This window comes from Loxodonta africana, chromosome 13 (assembly GCF_030014295.1).
Source record: "Loxodonta africana isolate mLoxAfr1 chromosome 13, mLoxAfr1.hap2, whole genome shotgun sequence".
Taxonomy (NCBI): Eukaryota; Metazoa; Chordata; class Mammalia; order Proboscidea; family Elephantidae; genus Loxodonta; species Loxodonta africana.
In genome coordinates this window covers 77,161,594-77,189,063 of record NC_087354.1, presented here as the reverse complement: position 1 = coordinate 77,189,063, position 27,470 = coordinate 77,161,594, and the positions used below count along the sequence as shown (strand labels likewise).

Genomic DNA, 27,470 nt, shown 5'->3' with positions numbered 1-27,470 from the left:
AGTTGTGAACTGAAAGAAATTCGATCTAGATAATCAGATGTAAGCTGTGAGTGGGAGGAGTCCCTGAGTGGTGCAAATGGCTAAGCGCTCTATTATTAGCTGAAAGGTTGGCAGTTCGAACCCTCCCAGAGGTGCCTCAGAAGATAGGCCTGGCAATCTGCTTTGGAAAGATCATGGCCTTGAAAACTCGATGGAGCGCAGTTCTGCTCTGACATGCGTGGAGTCTCCATGAGCAGGATTCCCCTCATGGCAACCAACAACAACAGTGAATGGGAAAGCCGCAATCCACTGGAGGGCAACTGATATTTACTGGTAGTGAAAAGGGAAGTGAATATTCTGATTCTTTCAGCCAGCCACAGGGCACAGCACACAGGCTGCAGAGCTTGGGAGAAAGGAAGAGTTTAATGGCTAAGGACTTGATGTGTGCTGTTTGCTTGTTCATGGCATTTTGTCTTCATTTTGTCATTTTATCATGATTCGATTTCACTTGCTCCTTACCTACATAAAGCCACCATTTAAAAGAAATCTGTGTTTTTCTGTGACTGATTTGCTCATGTCATAGTGCAAATATTTTAAAATTACCCATTATATACAATGTTCTCCATGAATAATAATTTTTAATATTATCCGATGGTCTGCATTACTTAGGTGCCTTTTATTGATTATGAACATAATTAAGAGCAAATTGCAATTATCTTCATTAAATGAAGTTACAATGACTCCCAAAATAAGTCAGAGGTTTTCTACCTGTATTCTTATGTATAATGAGATTCCCACATAAGAGATAGACCTGTAGTTGTATTTCTATTCCTCTTAGCGGCATAGATCCCCACACCAGAGCAGAGCCTGATAGAAAGTAAACACTTCCTAAATAATAACAGTACGAAATACAATATATTAGTCAATCTCGAAATTGATCTCATAAAATCCTAGAATCTTTAAGCCCAGCCTTGTCTGCAGTGCAAATACAAACATCTCTCCTGGAACACCCCTGACTGGTACTCTTTCAGTCTCTACTGATGGAGAGTTTAGGGCAGTGGTTCCTGAAGGTGGGTGTTTAACATGTGATCCATGGCTTACCCCTGGAGGTTCTGCCTCACTAGATCTGGGGTCCAGAAGCTGTTGTTTTTAACAAGATCCAAAGGTGGTTTGATGGCACAACAAAGCTGGAAAACCCCTCATTTGGGAAACCTTTCATATGTTGAACCCAGCTCTGCCCCCTTTATATCTACCCATAAATCCTAGTTCTGCCTTCTGGAGCATTCCGCTGGTCTCCACATTACTCTGCAGATATTTTGTTTATTCCTTCACAACATTTTTATTGAGTATTTGTTATGTGTGAAGTACTCTTCTCCCAGGATATATTAATAAAATAAAGACAAAGAATCCTTTCCCTGGTGAGGCTTACATTCTAGCAGGGCCTGAGAAACAGTAGCAATGAATGTAATAAATAAGTAAAGTATAGAACATTAGCATAGAGGTGCTATGAAATAAAGAAAAAGCAGAACAAGGTAAAGGGGAGTTGGGAGTGCTAGCAAAGGCTAAAAGGAGGTGAATATTTGGGGGGTAGAAAATTTTAGACAAAAAAAATAAAAGCTAGAAGCAGCCTCCCTGCTTTGTTCTAGGAACAGCAAAGACCACTGTGTTTCTGAAGCAAAGTTGCCAATAGTAGGAACTGAGGTCACGTAGGACCCAGAAGGCCACTGGAAGGACTTTGGCTTTCAGTCATAGTTTTGCTTCTGTAGTTCATTCATTTTTCGAACCACTACTTGTGAACATTGATGTCCACTATAAATTTTGCAGGGTAATAGATGTTAAATATGCCATTCCTCAAAAGAATCGGCATGGAAGTCAACCTTGACACAGTTTCGTAAATTAGTTAAATGAATTTTGCATATTAGTTAGAGATTAAGTAATACACCTAGGCGTTTCCTAATTGTTAAGACACCGCTCTTCAATTCACCCAAGATCAATTTTTTTTTTTTTTTTGCAGAATTAGCCCTAAATAAAAGTCAATGTCTAAGGCACCCCCCAAAAAATCATTCCAATAGTAAGAAATTAATTTATGGATTGGTAATTATAGTAATATTTGTGGTTGAATTCAGAAATGATTCAGTAACAATACTAATAAAAATTGTTATGGAAAGGGAAAGTAGGCACCCTTTGGCATTGTGTCCTTCATTCAGACGCCCCGAGTTCACTCTGTTGATAGGAGGCTGCCGTTACACGAGGAAGCTACATTGATTGTAGCCTGTTTCCCATCTCTCAGGCAGCATCTCATCATATCTCTACACCCATACCCCACTTCCATCTACTACCAGCTGTCACAGTTGGGATTAATCAACATTTTGAATAGCAACCTGGTCTGAGATAAAATGCTAGCGTAGAAGACAATGAAGACCAAATTACGGTTCTACCTTTGAAGGTGGAGCCTCCAGTTTAAGACTCAGTCAGAAAAGTTAATGGGAATAAATGAATGGGATGCCTTCATCCTGCTATTTGTATAAGTTTTCTTTGACCGCACATCAAAGTTGTCCTTCTCATCTCCTTGAATTTGGAATGACTTAATTCAATTAAATTTGACTTTTATCATTTTAATAGAACTTAACACTCTAAAATTTATTTATTAAGCCTTGTATGTAAGGAAAGTTAGAAATATTTCTGGAGGTAATACAAGCATATGGTACATGTAAATATCCAGGTAGGTATACATAACAAGACACCTGAAGCTATGGGTTGGGACCTCTCTCTGAAGAGTAAATATGATATGTGTGAAGGGTATAAAGTCAAAGTAGAGATGTAAACTAAAATTTGCAGTGAAGAGAAAGGAAGGAGAAGGGAATGATAGTTAAATCTGATTAAATACAACTAAACTACACCTGGCTCAGCAATATATCCTAGGCTTCTGTGAAAAACAGTGACAAGGTGCATAAAATATTGATTGACATTTCAAGCTGGCCATAGCTGTGCCTGGAACATGAATTCAGTACAGACTGCCAGATCATGTCATAGACACTAGAGGGTGATTTATTTATTTTTGCTTTTGAATTCCAGTGGTTTTAAAGGATTGTGACTGGTTTCAAAAATCCTCTCTGTAGATACCTGTTGACATCCAGAGTGATAGCTTTTTTTTTTTTTAATTATCACAAATTTTCATCACGCTAAACTGTTTTTAACATTTAGATGTTCTTTTTAAAAATAATAAGTTTGAAGTTACAAAACTAACTCCAAAGTATTTATATTTATTTAACATTTCTCTATTAGAAAGCCCACAGGTTTGGGTTTTGATTAACTTTGCATTAATCCTCCATTAATAACATTAAATTTAGCACTTTCAGCTTTTTGAAACAATATATAGTTCAAGATATAGTCTTCATTTTTAAAGCAACCCTTTGATTAAAAAAGGAAAGAAACATTGCAGTTGAATCGATTCAGACTCATAGTGACCCTATAGGACAGAGTAGAGCTGCCCCATAGGCATTGCCCCATCGGATTTCCAAGGAGTGGCTAGTGAATTTGAACTACCATCCTTTTGGTTAGCAACTGAATGCTTAACCACTGTGCCGCCAGGGCTCCAACCCTTTGATAGTAGGTAAAATCTCTTTAAGAATCTGTCATGAAATAATCATTTATTCATAGAAAAGTCACTGTCAGAGGGTACCAGTTGTCTATAAAAAAATGGCTGGCTATAAAGCAATGTGACAAGTCAAGTTGTCATCCAAGTGGTCCTCACTCTTCAGTCTTACCTCTTACAGAGCCTCTCCCATCTACCCTCTCTTCCGCTATTAATTCAGATGTTGTATCTTTTTGAAAGTTAAGGATAAACCACTTGGTTGTACATGATGTTTATTAAAAGCGCTAAACAACTTAAATGACCCTTCCCAAAATCTAGATTTTATTTCTTTTGTTTTACTTCCAACATTTTGGTTACTGCAATGAGGACAAATCAGCAACCATAGACCCCAACGTGGACTATTTACAACTCTATGCATTTCCTTGAATGAGCATGGTGGAAAAAATTAAAATTGTAAATGTTATTGATAATCTGATTGAAAGTAATAGACACTGAAAGGCTTGAAATAAAATTACAACATAATGACACATGGAGGCACTCTAATCAATAAAATATGTTTAATATTGGATAATAAATACCTTAGATCTTAACATTTTGAAGAAAAAAATTTTTTTTCTGGCCCTTTGCTAATTAATTAATCCAGTGAATTCTGACACCTACTCTTGGTAAGGTTGGGCACCTGTATGTTGTTGTCATTATTGTTGTTGCCATCTAGTCGGTCTGACTCAAAGTGACCCTATGTACAACACAGCAAAACACTGTCCAGTCCTGTGCCATCCTCACAATCGTTATGCTTGAGTCCATTGCTGCAGCCACTGTGTCAGCCCATCTCATTGAGGGTCTTCCTCTCCTTCACTTTTACCAAGCATGCTGTCCTTCAGAGGCTGGTGCCTCCTGATAACATGTCCGGTATGTGAGACAAAGTCTCACCATCCTGGCCTCTGAGGAGAATTCTGGCTGTACTTCTTCCAAGACAGATTTGTTCGTTCTTTTGGCAGTCCATGGTATCTTTTGGCAGTCCGTGGTATATTCAACATTCTTTGCTAACACCGTAACTCAAAGATAGCAATTCTTCTTCAGTCTTCCTTATTCATTGCCCAGTTTCCGCAGGCATATGAGGCAGTTGAAAACACCATGGCTTGGGTCAGGTGCTTCTTAGTCCTTAAAGTGACATTTTTGTTTATTAACAGTTTAAAGAGGTCTTTTGCAGCAGATTTGCCCAGTGTAATGCGTCTTTTGATTTCTTGACTGCAGCTTCCTGGGTGTTGTTTGTGGATCCAAGTAAAATAAAGTCCTTGACAACTTCAATTTATTCTCCATTTATCATGATGTTGCTTATTGGTCCAGTTGTGAGGATTTTTGTTTTCTTTCTGTTGAGGCGTAATCCATACTGAAGGCTCTCTTTGATCTTCATCAGTAAGTACTTCAAGTCCTCTTCACTTGCAGCAAGCAAGGTTGTATCATCTGCCATCCACAACCTCGGATAACAAAAAGAGGGAATCAAACATTATCTGTCACTTCTGTTTTATTACTTAGGACCGGTCTCATATTTGGAATGAAGTATTGGACTGAGCACAGTCTAACTAGCCATTTAAAACAGTACGAAATTTCACCACCTCACCTTTGAGTCTAAGGTAGCTCTGGAGGAGTTAGAATGAAAAGCCTTAGGCAAAGTCAAGTTTTCTCAAAAGAAGATAAACATCTCACAGACCAGCCTTTATCTTTGTGAAGGCATCCCAGTCTTGCATCTGAACCTCAGCCGTATAGGTCAGGACCTCATTTTATTAACAAACCAAGAGTAGTTCTTTCTCCCAAGGATAGGACTTATTAACCAGTAGGAAAGAGACTGATACACAAAACCAGAATGATAATTCTTTGGCTTATAGGCAGAACTGTAATTGTTGCGTAGATTGCAATAGCCTTATCAGGGCAACCAGTTCTTTCTAGGAAAAAAAGACACGGGAAGCCAAATTATAATCAGAAGCTTGCTTGCCAATCCTAAACAATTAGAGCAGGATTCGTTTGGAATATGTAATGCCATCTGCCTACGTTACCCTTTTCTCAGGCTGTGCTGTCCCAGTGCAGCCGAAGGAGGATTTCCTGATGCTTTCATTGACATTGGCATTACTCACTTTCTTTTGATTTACACATTTCCACAAATGAACATTCTCAAGCTCGTTTTTTAAATACTGTATTTTACACAACTAACACATTTTTTGGTAGTGAAAATATACACAACAGAATATTTGCAAATTCAGCAATTTCTACATGTTTATTTCCATGACATTAATTACATTCTTCCTATTGTGCAACCATTCTCACTATTGTTTTCCAAATTATTTCACCACCATTAACATAAACCCATGCGTTCTAACCAAAAATCCCACTCCCTCCCACTAATAATCTTTGCTATTGCACTTAAATGAGACCATAAAGCATTTGTCCTTTTGGGACTGATTTACTTTGCTCAATATAATGCTCGCAAGGTTCATCTATGTTTTAGCATGTATCAGGACTTCGTTTCTCTTTATGGTATGCCATTGTGTATATACACCACATTTTGTTTATAGAGTGAAGAAGTGGAGACGGCAAATTCAGTGTCTTTCTCAAGGCTTGGCTATGAAGGGGAAAGGAAAGAACATGGCAATAGCTTGAAGAGCCCTTAGGATTAGTGGGGGCATTTTGTTTTGTTTTTCAAAGATGGAAGAGATTTGAATATTTATGATTACAGCACTTTAAAATTTACAAGGAACTTACATTTATATTTAAGTCAAAAACAGAATAAAACATTTAGTAGAAATGTCAGGATTCTTCTTTTATTATTTTTTAAATCACATATGTTGTTGTGGATGTTGAACTCTGATTTCATGTTGTTTTGAGAATAACAGTGCTGTCTTCCTGGGGAGTTGCTATGACAATCAAATGTAATTATTATAATAGTATCTTTCAGGACTCATTATTTAACAGCTATGACCATCCTAAAAGCCATTCCTTTCATCGAAGTGAAATGTAATTTAGGGATTTTTTTGGAGACATTTCCTTTTTTTATTGAGATAATTGGAAATGGGCCAACGCATCTCATAATCAAAGTCGAGGATCACCTCTGTAGAGAAATTGTCCAACCTTTCCTTCAGGACGTGTGCGGGCCCGGGACTCTGACAGGGTCTGGGGTTCCAAGAGCCAGAAAGGAGAATAAGGAAAGCTCCTGAAAATACAACAAACAGACAAACTTCTTGCAATGGCGTCAACTCTGACTCATGACGACCCCATGTGTTACAGAGTAGAACTGCTGCATGAGCTTTTCTCGACTATAATCTTTTTTTCTTTTTTTGTGCTTTAAGTGAAAGTTTACAATTAAAGTCAGTTTCTCATACAAAATTTTATATGCACATTGTTATGCGACTCTAGTTGCTCTCTGTACAATGTGACAGCACAGTCCTTCTCTCCACCCTGTGTTTCCCGTGTCCATTCAGTCATCGCCTGTCCCTCTCTACCTCCTCTTCTTGCCTCCAGACAGGAGCTGGCCACATAGTCTCATGTGTCCACTTGAGCTAAGAAGCACACTCCTCACCAATATCATTTTATGTCTTAAAGTCCAGTCTGATCTTTGTCGGAATTGTTGCTTCAGGAATGGTTTTAGTTTTGGGCTAACAGAGAGTCCGGGAACCATGACCTCTGGGGTCCCTCCAGTCTCATCAGACCATTAAGTCTGTCTTTTTTTTTTACTAGAATTTGAGGTTTGCATCCCACTTTTCTCCTGCTCTATCAGGGATTCTCTGTTGTGCTCCCTGTCAGGGCAGTCACTGGTGGTAGTGGGGCACCGTATCTTTTGGTTTTAGGCTGATGGAGTCTCTGGCTTATGTGGTCTTGGCTGTAATCTTAATGGAAGTCAATCACCAGGGCTTTTTTTTTTTTTTTTGAGGGGTGGCTTAGTGGTTAAGTGGTACGGCTGCTAACCAAAGGGTTAGCAGTTCAAATCTGCCAGATACTCCACGGAAACTCTATGGGGCAGTTCTACTCTGTCCTATAGGGTCGCTTTGAGTTGGAATCGACTCGACGGCACTGGGTTTGTTTGTTTGTTTGTTTGTTTTTGGCCTGGGTGAGTTCAAACTGCCAGCCTTTAGGTTAGCAGTGGAGCACAAACTGTTTGTGCCACCTAGGGGTCTTTCCTGAAAATACAGGGAATTCAAAGTCTGAGTATAAATCTGTGGATGGTAGCCAAGACAGGGAGTAGCTGGGAAGTGAGGGATGGTCAGAAACCTCAGCTCACAGGCACAATCTGAAATTTGATCCAACTTTGGTGCAAAGAACATCTCGAGCTCATTTTTTAAATACCGTATTTTACACAAATAACAAACAACTTCTATGTTCCTTTGCCAACTCTGCCCTCCCCCAACAAGGTATTTTTGTAAGCGTACTATGCTAATTTTTTTTTTTTTTACAGCAACATGTAAAAAAATTGGTATAGTGGTACTTACAAATATATTTCATACCTAATCAATTTTGTTTACTTCTCATCATATGTATTAATTTTATATTGATTTTCTTCCATATCTCCTTTGCTAAAGCTTATAAAAGCTCAGTGAGCACCCTTTTCTGGCTACCTCCATTATTTTTTTAGGTGTTCACAAAGCAAATGTGTTCAAGATTGCATACCATTTCCATTTTAAGCATGGTTTTCATTTGCTTGCAAATTTTGGAAAATTATTCCTTTTGAGCATATATTTTCCTTGCTTTGTCTTATCCTAGGGGTGATTTTTGGAACGCTTTAGTAACACACGTTCAGCCATTTTTGATGATGGAAAGGTGGGAAAGAAAAATCAACTTTTCTTCTTAAATGATTGAAATACATTGAGGGTTTCAGTGACTGGACGTTTAAGAGAAAATAGATAATTCAAAATCATCCAAATAGTTAAAAGTTAATGTTTCTTAAGTCAGTCATTGGAAAACTCCTGCATTGCTTAGGAATAACAAAATAAAACTCCAGTGTTATTTACTCATGGACAGCTCTGAATTTCACGTTTTCATAATTATTTCGGAAACCCTGGTAGCATAGTGATTAAGTGCTACAGCTGCTAACCAAAAGGTCGGCAGTTCGAATCCACCAGGAACTCCTTGGAAACTCTGTGGGGCAGTTCTACTCTGTCCTTAAGGTCGCTATGAGTTGAAATTGACTCTACAGCAACGGGTTTGTTTTGTTTTGTTTTTGTAGTTATTTTACCTAAATATTTCCACGATTATTTAAGAAGCCTCAGTGGTGCAACAGTGCACATGACTGTTAACCGAAGGGTTGGTGGTTTGAGCCCACCCAGAGGCTGCATGGGAAAAAGACCTGGCAATCTGCTTCTGCAAAGATTACAGCCTAGAACACTCTACGGGGCAGTTTCACTCTGTCACACGGGGTTGCTGTGGCCTAAATCAACTCTACAGCATCTAACAACAAATTGATTTTTATAGCCTAGTATATGGTTACACAATTCTGCTTTTAAATTGGCAGTTCACTGTTTCTGGGAGTGGTATAAGTGTTTTCACTGTATTTTTGTAAAAAGAAAAAAAAACAAGAACATTAAATGCGTTACACTTTTTGGGGTGCGATAATTAGGCTTAAAGTGAAACTCACCGAAGCCTACGAATGTAAAAGGTAAATTCTTATGTGTGTTTAACTGACCTCATGGGCGTTGAGGATACAGTGTTGATGTTCATATCCTGCCATCTTTACCTTGGTGTTAAATGAGCAGTAACTATACATTTTATGTGCACAGTAAAGCAGAGACTTTGAAGAGAGTCTCATATTTAAAGTCTGTCAGAGGAAGAACACACATAAATATTTGCCGCACTCTGCTGACTTGGGCATCCACTTTGAAGTATTTTCATTGAATGAAATTCTTTTTGCACTACGATTTAATTTGATGTCATAAAAATTTTATTTGCAATAAAAATAGGATTGTTCATTTTATGAGGGAGGCCATCTGTCATTCTTATTTGCATTCTGTACTTATCTTTGTTCTTTTACATGGAAGTGATCTCCATATTTTCTTTTGTTAATTATGCATGTAACAAGCGTCCCAACCCATGAGGAAAAAGCCATCAGCAAGAGTGTACGTTTGCCTGCATAGCTGTTTCTCTTCTTACTGGCATTCTTAAGAACTTATGACAAGCAAATTGAAATAAAATTTCCTGTGTTTGAAAAATAAATTGTATCAAGAAGCACAAAACCGTGACTGAGTGCTGAAGATAGACATATTGTACTACTGTGAAGGCATATTCCTATCAAAAATGTAAGATATTTTTGTACTAACAACATGTCTCCTGAATTGTAATAAAATGAGCCTCAGATTACAATGCGGTTTGTAAGAAGACAACATGCCTAATAACTTGATTCCACCATGATTAATTAAAATCCATTACTTTGATCCTAAATGACTTTACAACTAGCTTGAAATGAACAACCATCTGGAAATCCTGATAAATGTTCTTTAAACATCACAGTTTATGTTAAACATAATATCTCTAAAGAGAGTAATACATTCAATTTCAGTTTTCCTGTTCTTTCTCCATAACAAAATTCTGTTTTATGCCTTTTTCACTGAGTTTTCACTAAATTTTGTGGGCAATATCCGTATCTATGAGCCCTCCACATTCAAAAATTTAATCAAGTACAGGGGAAAATTATTCCGAAAATGAAAAGAAAATTCCAAAAAGCAAAACTTGAATTTGCCGTGGGCTGAGCGCTATGCTGAATCCACACAAATGAAGTGATGTGTAGACATACCCTGCTGTAGCCTCCCGCCATCTCACAGATTCTCAGTTTCCAGCACTCATTATTTGAGCATTGTTCACCTAGCATCTTGTCATTATTTCCTAAACAACACAGTACTGTATAACAACTATTTACGTAGCATTTACATTGTATTAGGTAGTATAAACTAGAGATGATTTAAAGTATATGGGAGGATGTGTGTAGGTTATATGCAAATACTATGCCATTTTATATAAGGGACATGCACATTCATGGATTTTGGCATCTGCTGGAGTCCTGAAACTAGTCTCCCTCAGATACCAAGGGAAAGCTGTACTCGTTTCCTTCAGTGTTTATAGTGAACTTTACATTTTTCCTTTGAGTGGTGAGCACTGAAAAAGCTCCTGGGAAGGTATTGTCTATTCCAGGGCCTGCCTTTCTTCTGTTCTTTGCAGTGAAACCCTTTCAAGTAAACCCTTCCCCCCAAGATATATGTGTGTATGTTTGTATATGTGTGTATATACATATATGTAAAATATGTACCAATTTGACCTAAATTGAGGGATCATTTTTACTGTAGCATCTAGCAGGATGGGTTTCAAGCTGTGTTCCTTTGGGCCTGGGAAACAGGGTTCTGTGAGAAGGCCCAGCAGAGATCTTAAATCAACACTAAATTTTTTTTTAATTGTGTTTTAGGGAAAGTTTACAGTGCAAATTAGTTCCTCCTTCAAAAATTTATACACAAATTGTTTTGTGACATTGGTTATACTCCCCACAATGTGTCAGCACTCTCCCCCTTTCCTTTCCCACCCCGGGTTCCCCATGTCCATTTGTACAGAGTTCCTGTACCTTCTTGCCTTTTCTTGTTTGGGCAGGTGTTGCCCATTTGATCTTATATACTCGTTTGAACTAAGAAACATGTCCCTCAAATGTGTTATTGTTTGTTTTAATAGGTCTGTCTAATTTTTGGCTGAAAGATGGACTTTGGGATGGCTTCAGTTCTGAGTTAAAAGAGTGTCTGGGGGCCATAGTTTTGGAGGTTCCTCCAGTCTCTGTCAGACCAGTAAGTCTGGTATTTTTTTGTGAATTTGAATTTTTTTCTGCATTTTTCTCCCACTCTGTGGGGAACCCTCTATTGTGATCCCCGTCAGAGTGGTCAGTGGTGGTAAAGGATCTGTTTCTTCTGGGTTCAGATTGGCAGAGGCTGTGGTTCCTTAGTCCTTTGGACTGATATTTTCCTTGCATCTTTGGTTTTCTTAGTTTTCCTTTGCTCCTAACGTGGTAAGACCAATAGGTGTATTTAAGACAGCTGCTCACAAGCTTTTAAGACCCCAGATATTACTCACCAAAGTGGGATGTAGAACATTTTCTTTATGAATTATGTTATGTCAGTTGACCTAGATGTCCCCTGAAACCATGGTCCCCAGCCCTCAGCTCCAGTAACTCAAGGTGTTTCGATATGTCTAGGAAGCTTCCTTGGTTTTGCCTTCATCAAGTTATACTGACTTTCCCTATATTGTGTTATCTTTCCTTTCACCAAAGTTAACACTTGTCTACTATCTAGTTAGTGATTTCCCCTCCCCGCTTCCCTCTCCCTTAACCATCAAAAAAGTTTTTTTCTATGTATAAACCTTTTCTTGAATTTTCATAATAGTAGTCTTATAACAATATTTGTTCTTTTGTGATTGACTTATTTACCCAGCATAATACCCTCCAGATTCATCCATGTTGTGAGATGTTTTGCAGATTTATCATTGTTCTTTACTGTTACATAGTATTCCATTGTATGTACTATAATTTGTTTATCCATTCATCTGTTGACGGGCACTTAATTGGTTTCCATCTTTGCGCTATTGTGAATAATGCTGCAATGAACATGGATGTGCAGGTGTCTATTCGTGTGACGGCTTTTAACTCTCTGGGATGTATTCCTAGGAACGGGATTGCTGGATTGTATAGTATTTCTATTTCTAGCTTTTTAAGTAGTTGCCGTGTCATTTTCTATAGTGGTTGTACCATTTTACATTCCCACCAGCAGTGCATAGGAGTTCCAATCTCTCAGCAACCTCCCCAGCATTTGGCTAATGATTTCGGGCATTTTCTCATGTGTCTGTTAGTGGCCTGAATGTCTTCTTTGGTGAAGTGTCTGTTCATACCTTTTGCCCATTTTTAATTTGGATTCTTGTATTGTTATTGAGGTGTTGAAGTATTCTATGGATTTTAGAGATGACTCTTGTCAGATATGTTATAGCGAACATTTTTTCCCCCAGACTGGAGGTTCTCTTTTTATTCTTTTGGTTAAGTCTTTTGATGAGCATAAGTGTTTAACTGTCAGGAGCTCCTGGTTATCTAGTTTATCATTTGGTGCTTGTGCATTGTTAGTTAAGGTTTGTATTGAATTTATGGCATGTATTAAAGCCCCTAGCATTGCCCCTATTTTTTCTTCCATGTGATTTATTGTTTTAGATTTTATATTTAGGTCTTTTATCCATTTTGAATTAATTTTTGTGTATGGTGTGAGGTATGGGTCCTGTTTCATTTTTTACAGATGGACATCCAGTTTTGCCAGCACCATTTGTTACAAAGGCTGTCTTTTCCCCATTTAATGGATTTTGATTCTTTGTCAAAGATCAGTTTACCACAGGTGAATGGATTTACATCTGGGTTCTTGACTCTGTTCTATTGGTCTATGTGTCTGTTGTTGTACCAGTACCAGGCTGTTTTGACTACCATGGCTGTATAGTAGGTTCTGATGTTGCCAGGTGGAAACCCCAGGTTCTGCTCGGTGTGACTTATGATAGCCAGTAAACAAGAAGCCAAGGTGGGAGAGAAGAAAGGCACCTTTATTTTGTTGTGCAAGGAAAGGAGCAATCGGGTTTTCTGTCTCCAAGACTGCTCACAGGCAGCTTGGGGAAGTTAGCTTTTAAAGAGAGCAGACAAGGAAATGCAAATTCATCATGAATATTCAGGATTGACCTTCACACAGGTGCTTAGAGTTTGGGGATGACTAGGCATTTCCTTTAGACAAAGGTTCAATTTTCCAGGATGGAGGAAAATGTCAATTGTCCTTCATTAACATGTTAAGTCTGCACCCAGAGACCAGTTGCTTATATGTATTTTTCAGTTAATGAGATAAACAAACAAAAAAAACAAACATGTTGCTGTTGAGTCCTACTTATAGCAACCCTATAGGACAGAGTAGAACTGCCCCATAGGGTTTCCAAGGAACCTGGTGGATTCAAATTGCCGATTTTCTGGTTAGCAGCCATAGCACTTGTAGCACTTAACTACTATGCCACCAGGGTTTCCCAGATAATAGGTCACTTAAAATGCCAAGATGACATTGAAAACCTGCTAAAACTGGTTGAGGCCATCTATGGCCCATTCTGTGGTTATCTTGTCAAAGACAATTTCAGCACAATGTGTGGCCTATTCTGCTCAATATAGGAGGATAAGCCAGAGCAGGTATCTCTTAGAAGGGCTGGGTTCTAAGGCTGCCTGCCTCACTGAGATCAAGTAGTGTGAAGCCTCCTACTTTGTTCTTTTTCTTCAATAATACTTTGCTTATTCGGGGCCTATTTCTTTTCTCTATAAAGTTGGTGATTAGTTTCTCCATGTCGATATAAATTATTGTTTTAACTACTTCAAATCCCACTATTAGATGATGCATTGTACTGTTGAGTGATTTTAAAAATAATTGCTGTTGGTTTAGAAGGGTCTGTAGGCAGAGACTAACATTTTTTCTAATCTCTCAGGCTAGAAATCTTTAGTGACTGCTTCGGTCCCCTATTTGCCACCTGCTCCTTTCATAGCTCTCTTCTTCCCGTATTCATTAATTTAAACACCTCCTACATGCAAAGCCTACCATCCACCTGTCGGTTTATTTTACTGTGGTGAATTTTGTGTTGCTATTTTTTTTTTTTATGATGCCAAAAGCTATGCCACTGGTATTTCAAAGACCGGCATGGTCACTCATGTTGACAGATTTCAGTGGAGCTTCCAGACTAAGACAGACTATGAAGAAAGGTCTGGTGATCTACTTCCAAAAATTAGCCAGTAAAGCCTTAAGGAATATTGTCCCATATTGTGTGTCAACTTGGTTGGGCCTTGATTCTCAGTGGTTTGGCAGCTATAATGTAGTTTAGCAGCCCTATAATGAGGTTATTGTGTCCATGATGAGATCAGATATAATGTAATCACCTATATGATGAGATCAGCTGTGAGTAGCCAATCAGCTGAAAAGGAGTTTCCTTGGGAGTGTGGCCTACATCCAATATAGGTGGACTTTCTGACAAAGCTCACTGACTTTTGCTTTGCTTTGTAATCTGAGTTTGGTTCATCAGCATCTGACTTCCAATTGCTGGAACTTGGGCCAGCAACCTGCTGTCTTACCTGCCAATCTTGGATTCATCAGCCTTCACAGCCATGAGCCAGCAGCCTGCCATCTGACCTGTGGATCTTGGATTCATCAGTTTCTGTGGCAATGTGAGTCAGGAGAAGCCTCCAGCCTAATGCCTGATGCCTGACTCACAGAGCTGAGACTTGACAGCAAAACACTTTGCTAAGTGCTCCAATGAGTATGAATGTATAGAAAACCTCCTCTGCTTTCATGAAATTTAGTTCAGCTTAGGGAGATGAGCTCAGTCTTCAAATGTGTCAGTATAAGCCCATGGGTGACAAATAAGCATCATAATCTAGTTGTTAAAAGGGATGGTAACAAACAGTAGAGGTTCATCTTCTCTATCCGTGATGGTAAATGAACAGACTCAGAAATGAAGCTAGTCCACAGCTGTGCTTTGTTCAACCCACATGGTGAGTGTGATCATTAACATCGTCTGTCAACTTGGCTAGGTGATGTTTCTCAGGGATTTGTTGGTTATGATGTAGTTTGGCAGTAGTATGATGATGTAGTCACTCCCATGATGAGATTGATACAATCTGATTACCTCCGTGATGGGATCTGCTGTGAATAGCGCATCAGTTGAAAGAGAGTTTCCTTGGGGTTGTGGCCTGCATCAAACATAAGTAGACTTTCTGGCAGGGCTCATGGGCTTTTACTCACACTGGATGCTGTAGCTGGCTCCTGTTATCTGACCTCCAATTCATGGGACTTGAGCTAGTAGGTTATCTTTACATCTTGAAACTCATCAATCTTTGCAGCCTGTGAGCAAGATCCCTACTGTCTGACCTGCTGATCTTTGGTTCACCAGCCCATATGGCTACATTAATCAGGAGAAGGCTCTGTCCTGACCCTTGGACTTAGGATGTTCTAACCTTACAATCATGTGAGCCATTTCCTTGGTACAAATCTCTCTCTCTCTGCGTATATATAGGTCTATACTCTTTACTGGTTTTGTTTCTCTAGTGAACCCAGCCTAAGACATTTGGTACTGAGAGTGGTTCTGGGAAACAAAATTGTAAGGATGAGTTTTCTAAATTGGTTCTCAAGTCTGGTTAGACTTAACAATGTTGATGACTCTGCTACCAGTAGTAAAGAGGGCACTGCTAATCCATGACATGAGGTGGCAACAGAAATATGTAAAATATCAACACCAATAAACCAGGTATTGGTGAAAGGCAAGGCTCTGGGTGATTGTATGTTCGATACCTTTCTACAATTTTGTCATAATGAGAAGTATAAGGAAGCTGGTTGATTGGTCCTGCTTTGACTAAACAAAGAAATGGGCTCAAGTCTTCAGATTCAAAGCTCAAGCTCCACATAAATGACTTCAAAGTTTCTACTTGTGCCTTGAAAGAAAGCCTTATTTCTTTTTATTTATTTATTTTACCTTATTTATTTTTTATATGACTTTTTTTTTATTGTACTTTAGGTGAAGGATTACAGAGCAGACTAGCTTCTCATTAAACAATTAGTATACATATTGTTTTGTGACATTGGTTGCCAACCCCACGGCACGTAATCACTCTCCCCTTCTCAACCTTAGGTTCCCCATTTCCAGCTTTCCTATCCCCTCCTGCCTTCTAGTCCTTGCCCCTGGGGTGGTGTTCCCATTTAGTCTTGTTTTGTTTCATGAACCTGTCTAATCTTTGAAGGATGAACCTCAGGAGTAACTTCATTACTGAGATAAAAGGGTGTCTGGGGCCATACTCTCAGGGTTTCTCCAGACCAGTAAGTGTGGTCTTTTTTTGAGTTAAAATTTTGTTCTACCTTTTTTTGTCAGCTCTGTCTGGGATCCTCTGTTGTGAGCCCTGTCAGAGCAGTAGCTGGTAGTAGCCAGGCACCATCTAATTATACTGGACTCAGTCTGGTGGAGCCTGTGGTAGCTGTAGCCCATTATTCCTTTGAACTAATCTTTGCCTTGTGACTTTCGTTTTCTTCATTCTCCCTTGCTCCAGATGGGATGACACCAGTGGAGTGTATTTTAGATGGCTGCTCACAAGCTTTTAAGACCCCAGACACTACTCATCAAAGTAGAATGTAGAACATTTTCTTTATAAACTATGTTATGACAGTTGAGCTAGATGTTCCCCAAGACCATGGTCCTCACAGCTCTCAGTCCAGGAATTCGATTCCTAAGGGAATTTGGATGTCTGTGGAGTCTCCATGACCTTGCTTTCATCAAGTTGTGCTGGCTTTCCTAGTATTATGTACTGCTTTTCCCTTCACCAAATTTAAAACTTATCTATTGTCCACTTAGTGTTTTTCCCTTCCCACCCCCCTCCTCCTTCATAACCATCGAAGATGGTTTCTATTTGTGTGTAAACCTTTTCATGAGTTTTTGTAGTAGTGGTCTCAGACAATATTTGTCCGTTTGTGATTGAGCAATTTCAGTCAGCATAATGCTCTCCAAATTCATCCATGTTGTGACATGCTTTGCAGATTCATCATTGTGTGTATGTACCACATCTTGTTTATCCATTCGTCTGTCGACAGGCATCTAGGTTGTTTCCATCTTTTTGCTATTGTGAATAAAGCTGCAGTGAACATGGATGTGCATTTGTCTAGCTGTGTGCAGACTCTTATTTCTCTAGGATAGATTCCTAGGAGTGGAGTTGCTGGATCATATGGTATTTCTATCTCTAGCTTTCTAAGGAAGCGCGATATCATTTTCCAAAATGGTTGTACCATTTTACACTACCACCAGCACTGCGTAAGAGTTCCAGTGTCCCCACAGCCTGGCCAACACTTGTTATTTTCTGTTTTTTTGATTTGTTCCAGTAATGATAGGGTGAGATGGTATCTCACTGTGGTTTTGACTTGTATTTCTTTAATGGCTAGTGATCTCGAGCATTTCCTTTTGTGTGTCTTCTTTGGTGAAATGTCTGTTCATTTCCTCTGCCCATTTTTTAATTGGATTGTCTTTTTGTTGCAGAGGTATTGGATTTTTCTGTAGATTTTAGAGATTTAGTCTTTTGTTGGATTTGTCATAGCCAAATTTTTTTTTTTTTTTCCAGTCTGTAAGTTCTCTTTTTACTCTTTTGGTGAAGTCTCTTGATGAGCATAAATGTTTAATTTTTAGAAGATCCCAGTTATCTAGCCCATTTTCTGAAGTTCGTGTATTGTTAGTTGTGGTTTGTAGCCTGTTAATGCTATCAGGGCCTCTAGCATTGGTCCTCTTTTTTCTTCTGTGATTTTTATACTTTTTTTGTTTTATATTTAGGTCTTTGATCCACTTTGAATTAGATTTTGTGTATGGTGTGAGGTATAGGTCCTGTTTCATTTTTTTTTGCAGATGGACATTCTTTTTAATTTTTATTGTGCTTTAAGTGAAAGTTTACAAATCAAGTCAGTCTCTCACACAAAAATTTATATACACCTTGTTATACACTCCTACTTGCTCTCGCCCTAATGAGACAGCACACTCGTTTTCTCTACCCTTTATTTTCGTGTCCATTCAGCCTGCTTCTGACCTGCTCTGCCTTCTCATCTCCCCTCCAGAAAGGAGCTGCCCACATATTCTCATGTGTCTACTTGATCCAAGAAGCTCACTCCTCACCAGTATCATTTTCCATCTTATAGTCCAGTCCAATCCCTATCTAAAGAGTTGGCTTTGGGAATGGTTCCTGTCTTGGGCTAACAGAAGGACCTCTGGGGTCCTTCTATTCTCAGTCAGGCCATTAAATCTGGTCTTTTTACGAGAATTTGAGCTCTGTGTCCCACTGCTCTTCTCCTCCCTCAGGGGTTCTCTGTTGTGTTCCCTGTCAGGAAAGTCATTAATTGTAGCTGGGCACCATCTACTTCTTCTGGTCTGAGGCTGATGTAGTCTCTGGTTGATGTCATCCTTTCTGTCTCTTGGGCTTATAATTTCCTAGTTTCTTTGGTGTTCTTCATTCTCCTTTGCTGCAGGTGGGTTGAGACCGATTGATGCATATTAGATGGCCACTTGCTAGCGTTTAAGACCCCAGATGTCACTCTCCAAAGTGGGAAGCAGAATGTTTTCTCAACAGATTTTATTATGCCAGTTGACCTAGACGTCCCCTGAAACCATGGTCCCCAAACCACTAGCCCTGCTATGCTGGCCTATGAAGCGTTCAGTTTATTCGGGAAACTTCTTTGCTTTTGGCTTAGTCCAGTTGTGCTGACCTCACCTGTATTGTGTGTTGTCTTTCCCTTCACCTAAAATAGTTCTTGTCTACTACCTAATTACTGAGTACCCCTCTCCCTCTCTCCCTCCCCCTCTTGTAACCATCAAAAAATATTTTCTTCTCTGTTTAAACTATTCCTTGAGTTCTTATAATAGTGGTCTCATACAATATTTCTCCTTTTGCAACTGACTAATTTCACTCAGCATAATGTCTTCCAGATTCCTCCATGTTATGAAAAGTTTCACGGATTCATCATTGTTCTTTTTCAATATGTAGTGTTCCATTGTAAGACTATACCATAATTTATCCATTCATCCGTTGATGGGCACCTTGATTGCTTCCATCTTTTTGCTATTGTAAACAGTGCTGGAATGAACATGGGTGTGCATACATCTGCTTGTGTAAAGGCTCTTATTTCTCTAGCATATATTCCAAGGAGTGGGATTTCTGGATCCTATGGTAGTTCTATTTCTAGCTTTCTAAGGAGGTGCCAAATTGATTAAGGAAGCGCCAAATTGATTACCAAAGTAGATGTACCATTTTACTTTCCCACCAACAGTGTATAAGTGTTCCAGTCACTCCACAACCTCTCCAACATTTTTTTTTCGATTAATGCCAGCCTTATTGGAGTAAGGTGGAATCTCATTGTAGTTTGGATTTGCATTTCTCTAATGGCTTTTTTTTTTAATGGCTAATGATCGTGAGCATTTCCTCATGTACCTGTTAGCTACCTGAATGTCTTTGTTAGTGAAGTGCCTGTTCATAACCTTTGCCCATTTATTGAGTTATTTGTCTTTTTGTAGTTGAGTTTTTGTAGTATTATGTAGATTTTAGAGATCAGATACTGATCTGAAATGTCATAGCTAAAAACTTTTCCCCAGTCTGTAGGTAATCTTTTTACTCTTTTGGTGAGGTCTTTGGATGAGCATATATATTTCATTTTTAGGAGCTCCCAGATATCTAGTTTCTCTTCTGGTGTTTGTGCATTGTTAGTAATGTTTTGAATACTGTTTATGCCATGTATTAGGGCTCCTAACCTCCTTATTTTTCCTTCTAAGATCTTAATCATTTTAGATTTTATATTTAGGTCTTTGATCCATTTTGAGTTAGTTTTTGTGCATGGTGTGAGGTATGGGTCTTCTTTCATTTTTTTGCAGAAGGATGTCCAGTTATGCCAGCACCATTTGTGAAAGAGACTGTATTTTCCCCATTTAACTGACTTTGTGCATATCAGCTGCTCATATGTGGATGGATTTATGTCTGGATTCTCAATTCTGTTCCATTGGTCTATGTATCTGTTGTACAAGTACCAGGCTTTTTTGACGACTGTGGTGGTATAATAGGTTCTAAAATCAGGTAGTGTGAGGCCTCCCACTTTGTTCTTCTCTTCAGTAATGCTTTACTTACCCGGGGCCTCTTTCCCTTCCATGTGAAGTTGGTGATTTTCTTCTCTATCTCATTCAAAAATGTCATTAGAATTTGGATGGGAATTGCATTGTATCTATAGATTGCTTTTGCTAGAATAGACATTTTTACAATGTTAAACTTTCCTATCCATGAGCGAGGCATGTTTTTCCACTTATGTAGGTCTGTTTTGGTTTCTTGCAGTAGTGTCTTGTAGTTTTCTTTGTATAGGTCCTTTACATCTCTGGTAAGATGTATTCCTAAGTATTTTATCTTCTTGGGGGCTACTGTGCATGGTATTGATTTGGTGATTTTCTCTTCGATGTTCTTTTTTGTTGGCTTAGATGAATCCAGCTGATTTTTGTGTGTTTATCTTGTATCCTGATGATCTGCTGAACTCTTCTATTAGTTTCAGTAGTTTTCTGGAGGATTCTATAGGGTTTTCTGTATAAGATCATGTCATCTGCAAATAGAGATACTTTTTACTTCTTCCTTACCAATCTGGATGCCCTTTATTTTTTTTATGTAGCCCAATTGCTCTGGCTAGGATCTCCAGCACAATGTTGAATAAGAGTGATGATAAAGGGCATCCTTGTCTGGTTCCCAATCTCAAGGGGAGTGCTTTCAGACTCTCTCCTTTTAGGATGATGTTGGCTGTTGGCTTGTTTAAATGCCTTTTATTATGTTGAGGAATTTTCCTTCTATTCCCATTTTGTGGTGTTGGAATTTGCCAAATGCCTTTTCTGCAGCAATTTATAACATCATGTGGTTTTTGTCTTTTGTTTTATTTATATGATGGATTACATTAATTGTTTTTCTAATGTTGAACCATCCCTGCATAACTGGTATGAATCCCACTTGGTCACAGTGAATTATTTTTTTGATATGTTGTTGAATTCTGTCGGCTAGAATTTTGTTGAGGATGTTTGCATCTAAGTTCATGAGGGATATAGGTTTGTAATTTTCTTTTTTTGTGGCGCCTTTATCTGCTTTTGGTATCAGGGATATGCTGGCTGCATAGAATGAGTTTGGGAGTATTCAGTACTTCTTTTATACTCTGAAATACCTTTAGTAGTAGTGGTGTTAACTCTTCTCTGAAACTTTGGTAGAACTCTCCAGTGAAACTGTCCGGGCCAGGGTTGTTTTATGTTGGGAGTTCTTTAATTACCTTTTCAATCTCTTCTTTTCTTATGGGTTTATTTAGTTGTTCTACCTCTGTTTGTGTTAAATAGGTAGTGTATTTCTAGAAATTCATCCATTTCTTCTAGGTTTTCAAGTTTGTTAGAGTATGTTTTTTCATAGTAATCTGATATGATTCTTTTAATTTCAGTTGAGTCTGTTGTGATATTGCCAATCTCATTTCTTATTTGGGTTATTTGCTTCCTCTGCTGGTTTTCTTTTATCAGTTTGGCCAGTAGTTTACCAATTTTGTTAATTTTTCCAAAGAGCAAGCTTTTGTCTTGTTAACTCTTTCAATTTTTGTGTTTTGTATTTCATTTAATTCAGCTTTTATTTTTATTATTTGCTCTCTTCTTTTGCCCGAGGGTTTCTTTTGTTGCCCTCTTCCTATTTGTTCAAGTTGTAAGGATAATTCTTTCATTTTGACCCTTTCTTCTTTTTGGATGTGTGCATTTGTTCATATAAATTGACCTCTGAGCACTGCTTTCACTGTATGCCAAAGATTCTTATAGGAAGAGTTTTCAGTCTCATTGGATTCTATGAATTTCTTTATTCCATCCTTAATGTCTTCTATAACCGATTTGTTTTTGAACAGGGTGTTGTTCAGTTTCCAAGCATTTGATTTCTTTTCCTTGCTTTTTCTGTCACTGATTTCTACTTTTATGGCCTATAGTCAGAGAAGATACTTTGTAATATTTCAGTGTTTTGGATTCTGTTAAGGCTTGCTTTATGACCTAATATCTGGTCTATTCTGGAGAATGTTCCATGTGTGCTGGAAAAGAAAATATACTTGGCTGCTGATGGGTGGAGTGTTCTGTATATGTCTATGAGGCCAAGTTGATTGATTTGTGGCATTTAGATCTACGATGTCTTTATTGAGCTTCTTTCTGAATGTTCTGTCCTTCACCAAAAGCAGTGTTTGTCTCCTACTGTGATTGTGCAGCTGCCTATCTCACTTTTCAATGGAGTTAGAGTTTTTTTAATGTATCTTGCAGCCCTGTCATGGGGTGCATAAATATTTAATATGGTTATAGCCTCCTGGTATAAAAAAATATTGTCCCTTTAATCATTATATAGTGTCCTTCCTTATCCTTTGTGGTGGATTTAACTTTAAAGTCTATTTTGTCTGAAATTAATATTGCCACTCCTGCTCTTTATTGATTGTTGTTTGCTTGATATATATATTTTTCCATCCTTTCAGTTGTAGTTTGTGTCTGTAAGTCTAAGGTATGTCTCTTGTAGGCAGCATATAGACAGATCATGTTTTTTTTTTTACCCATTCTGACACTCGCTTCTCTTTATTGGTGCATTTAGTCCATTTACCTTTAGCATAATTATGGATAAGTATGATTTCAGTGTCGTTATTTTGATGTCTTTTTTTGTGTGTTGTTGACAGTTGCTTTTTCCCACCTAAATTTTTGTGCTGAGTAGTTTATCTACATATATCGTCTTTTCTCTTATTCATTGTTGATTTTTTTTCTGCTGAGTCTTTATTTTTTTCTTATGTTTTATTTTGATGAGTAGGATTTTTAATCTCCTTGTGGTTACCTTAATATTTACCCGTTTTTCTAAGTTTAAACCTAACTTTTATTTCTTTATATTGCCTTGTCTTCCTCTCCATGTGAAAGAAAGGTCCTCTTTATTGTTTTCATGTTGTCTTACATAATGACCTTGCTGTTTCTGTGTTACGAGCGTTTTCTTATCTTGATTTATTTTTGTGATTTCCCTATCTGAGTTGACATCTGGTTGCTCTCTCCTGTGTTGTAGTCTTGGGTCAATATCTGATATTATTGATTTTCTAACCAGAGAATTCCCTTTAGTATTTCCCGTAGTTTTGATTTGGTTTTTGCAAATTCCCTAAACTTCTCTTTATCTGGAAATGCATTAATTTCACCTTCATATTTGAGAGACGGTTTTGCTGGATATATCATTCTTGGCTGGCAATTTTTTTCCTTCAGTGCTTTATACAAGTCATCCCATTGCTTTCTTGCCTACATGGTTTCTGCTGAGTAATTTGAGCTTAGTCTTACTGATTCTTCTTTGAAGGTGACTCTTCGTTTATTCCTAGCCACTCTTAAAATTCTCTCTTTATCTTTAGTTTTGGCAAGTTTGATTATAATATGTTTCGGTGACTTTCTTTTGAGATCTACCTTATGTGGAGTTCGATGAGAATCTTGGATAGATATCTCCTCATCATTCACTATCTGGGAAGTTTTCTGCCAACAAATCTCCAACAATTCTCTCTGTATTTTGTTATCCCTCTCAGTTCTAGTACTCCAGTCACTCATAGGTTATTTCTCTTGATAAATTTCCACGTGATTCCTAGGGTTTCTTCATTTTTTTAAAGTCTTTTATCTGAATTTCCTTCGAATACACTGGTGTTTTGTCTTCAGTCTCACTAATCCTGCCTTCCACTTCCTCAATTCTGCTCCTCTGACTTCCTATTGAGTTGTCTAAGTCTGTAATTTTATTGTTAATCTTCTGAATTTCTGATTGCTCTCTCTCTATGGATTCTTGCAGCTTATTAAATTTTTTATTATATTGTTGAATAACTTTTTTAATTTCCTCAGCTACTTTTTCTGTGTGTCCTTGGCTTGTTCTGCATGTTACCTGATGTCCTTCCTGATGTCTTGAAGAGTTCTGTATATTAATCTTTTGTATTCTGCATCTGGTAATTCCAGGAATTCACCTTCATCCAGAAGATCACTTGATTCTTTGTTGTGAGAGCTTGTTAAAGCAATCATGGTCTTCTTCTTTATGTGATTTGATATTGACCTCTTTTCTCCAATCCATCTATAAGTTATTGTATTAGTTTATGCTTGCTTACTTTATCCTAGCTTCTGGCTTTGTTTTATTTTAATAAGCCCAAATAAGCTGCTTGTTTGAGCCAGCTTGATTATTTTCACCTTTGAGGTCCTAACATCCTGTCACCAGGTGGCTAGAGCTGTTACCAGGCGTATGAACCTAGGAGTCCATTCACTTTTCTTGTATGGATTCAGCCCAGGTGTCCAGGTAGTTGGTCATCAGGTTTTTGGTACAAGGTCTGTCCTACAGTCTTAGAAGACAGGGTTGATTGGTGTAGATATAGGTGTCTGGTTGCAGCAGTGGCCACGCTCTGAACAAGGCAAGGAGCTGACAACTATCCCCTGAGTGTCTGAGGAAAGCGTGTCCCTGTTCCCTAGAGTGCAGTCAGACCATGGGCACCCAGTGCTTTTGGTTGTATGGACTGGGAGGTGCCAGTTATTCTTGGACCCCTGTTGTGGGTGGCTGGATGACTTGTGTGGAAGCGCCAGTCCTTAGGCCCCTGATGTGTGTAGGTGAGGACTGTGTTTAATAGGCAAAGCATGTCAAACATCAAACACCCATGTCTCCACTGCACAGGTAAAACAGTATCAGTCTGCTAACAAGGGCTTATTCTCCTGAAATAGCCCCACACAGGCCCATGCAGGGGGAAAAGGTATTCAAAGTCCATGGACCTTTTATGCTTGAACAGGAGCTGCTTCTATCCTGAGCTCCCCAGCTTAGTGGAGCTGGCAGATCATCTTTTTCCCAAATTGTGAATTTATTCCTTCTCCACGGCTGGAAGAACAGCTCAGGACTCTCCTCAGGGTCTATGGTGAGGACCAGGGAAATCAACAACCACTGAGGCTGGCTTGGGGGCTGGGGATGCAGTATAATATATGCAAGTACTTAGCTTTAGCTGAGAGCACCGTTCTTCTCTGGTTCTGGAGGTGTGAGTAGGCTGTGTGGCTGGCTATCTCCCCATGAGGAAACTGCGTCCAGAATGCTACCACCAGCCACACCGCGGTGGGTCCAGAGAATGATGCCTAAGGCTTCCTGGCTATTCAGGTCTGGGAACTCCTCTCTGCTTCTGAACCGTCTCTCCCTCCCCCTGATGCTCAGTCTGCCTTTGATGTTCAGGCCTCCTAGCTTGTCCTAAATATAATTGTTTCAGTTGTTTTTTCAGGATTTTGTTGTAAGAGGGATCACCAGAAGCATCTGACTACTCCACCACCTTGGTGCCACCTCTGGACATTCATTTTTGTGAGCACCATTTTTGAAATTATAGGGTCACTATGAGTCGGAATTGACTCAATGGCACTGGGTTTGGTTGGATCTTTTCCGTATTTGATGGACTTTGGGGCTTTGTTGAAGATCAATTGATCTTAGGTGGTTGGATTTACATCTGTGTTCTGAATTCTGTTCCATTGGTCAATATAGCTGTCATTGTACCAGTACCAGGCTGTTTTTACTACCTTAGCTGTATAGTAAGTTCTGAGGTCAGGTAGTGGGATTCCTCCTACTTTATTCTTTTCCCCCAGTAGTGCTTTACCTATCTGGGGCCTCTTCCGTTCCCATATAAAGTTAATGATTATTTTTTCCATCTCTTTAAGGAATGTTGTTGGTATTTGGATCAGGATTGCACTGTATTTGTAGATTGCTTTGGGTAGAATTGACATTTTCACAATGTTGAATCATTCTATCCATGAGCGTGGTATGTTTTTCCATTTATGTAGATCTCTTTTGGTTTCTTGCAGCAGTGTTTTTTTTTTTTTTTTTTTTTTTTTGTATAGGTCTTTCACATCCCTGGTTTAATTATTCCTAAGTATTTTATTTTTTTAGGGGCTCTTATAAATGGTATAGGAAACCCTGGTGGTGTAGTGGTTAAGCGCTATGGCTGCTAACTAAACGGTCGGCAGTTTGAATCCTCCAGGTGCTCCTTGGAAACTATGGGACAGTTCTACCCTGTCCTATATGGTTGCTATGAGTCGGAATCGACTCGACGGCACTGGCTTTGGTTTTGGTTTGATAAATGGTATTGTTTTCCTGATCTCCTATTGGTTGTTCTCTTTATTGGTGTCTAGGAATCCAAATGATTTTAGCATGTTTGTCTTATATCCTGCTACATTGTTGATTCCTTCTATCAGTTCCTGTAGTTTTTACATGGAGTCTTTTGGGTTTTCTATGTATAGTATCACATTGTCCACAATAGGGACAGTTTTACTTCTTCCTTACCAACTTGAATGCCCTTTATTTCTTTTTCTTGCCTTATGGTTCTAGCTAGGATTTCCAGCACAATGTTAAATATGAGTGGTGCTAAAGGGCATCATTGTCTTGTTCCTGTTCTCAAGGGGCGTGTTTTCAACCTCTTTCCATTATGAATGATGTTAGTTGTTTGTTTTGTATGATGCCCTTTATCATATTGAGGAATTTCCCTTCTATACCTATTTTATTGAGAGTTTTTATCAGGACTGGGTGTTGGACTTTGTCGAATGCCTTTTCTGCATCAATTGAGATGATTATGTGATCATTTTTTCTTTTATTTATGTGATGGATTACATTGATTGATTTTCTAATGTTGAATACCTGGAATGAATCCCACGTGGTCCTGGTGTATCATTTTTTTTTATATGATGCTGAATTCTATTGGCTAGAATTTTGTTGAGATTCTGCGCATTTATATTCATAAGAGATGTTGGTCTGTAATTTTCTTTTTTGGTGGTGTCTTTCCCAGGTTTTTGTCTCTGAGTTATGCTGGCTTCATAGACTGAGTTTGGAAGTATCCCTTCCTTTTCTATGTTCTGAAATAGTTTCAGTAGTACTGGTGTAAGCTTTTCTCTGAATGTTTGGTAGAATTCTCCAGTGAAGTCATTTGGGCCAGGACTTGTTTCTGTTGGGAATTTTTTTTATTACCTTTTCAATCTCTTGTTATAGGTTTGTTCATATTTTTAACATCAGTCTGTGTCAGTTTGGGTAGGTAGTGTGTTTCTAGAAATTTGTCCATTTCCTTTAGGTTTTCAAATTTGTTGGAGTATAGTTTTTCATAGTACTCTATTATAATGCTTTTTATATTAGTTGGGTCTGTTGTAATGTCCCCCATCTCATTTCTTATGTGGGTTATATGCATCCTGTCCTGTTTTTCTTTTGTCAATTTGACCGATGGTTTGTTGATTTTGTTGGTCCTCTCAAAGAACCAACTTTTGGTTTTGTTGATTCTTTTGTTGATTTTCAATTCTCTATTTCATT

At 38.5% G+C, this 27,470-nt stretch overlaps 1 protein-coding gene across 1 annotated transcript in view; it reads left to right on the top strand.

Annotated features, from left to right (window-relative positions):
- Positions 1 to 27,470, top strand: part of DCHS2 (dachsous cadherin-related 2) — a 387,869-nt gene that overhangs the window by 320,456 nt on the left and 39,943 nt on the right. The window lies entirely within an intron of this gene.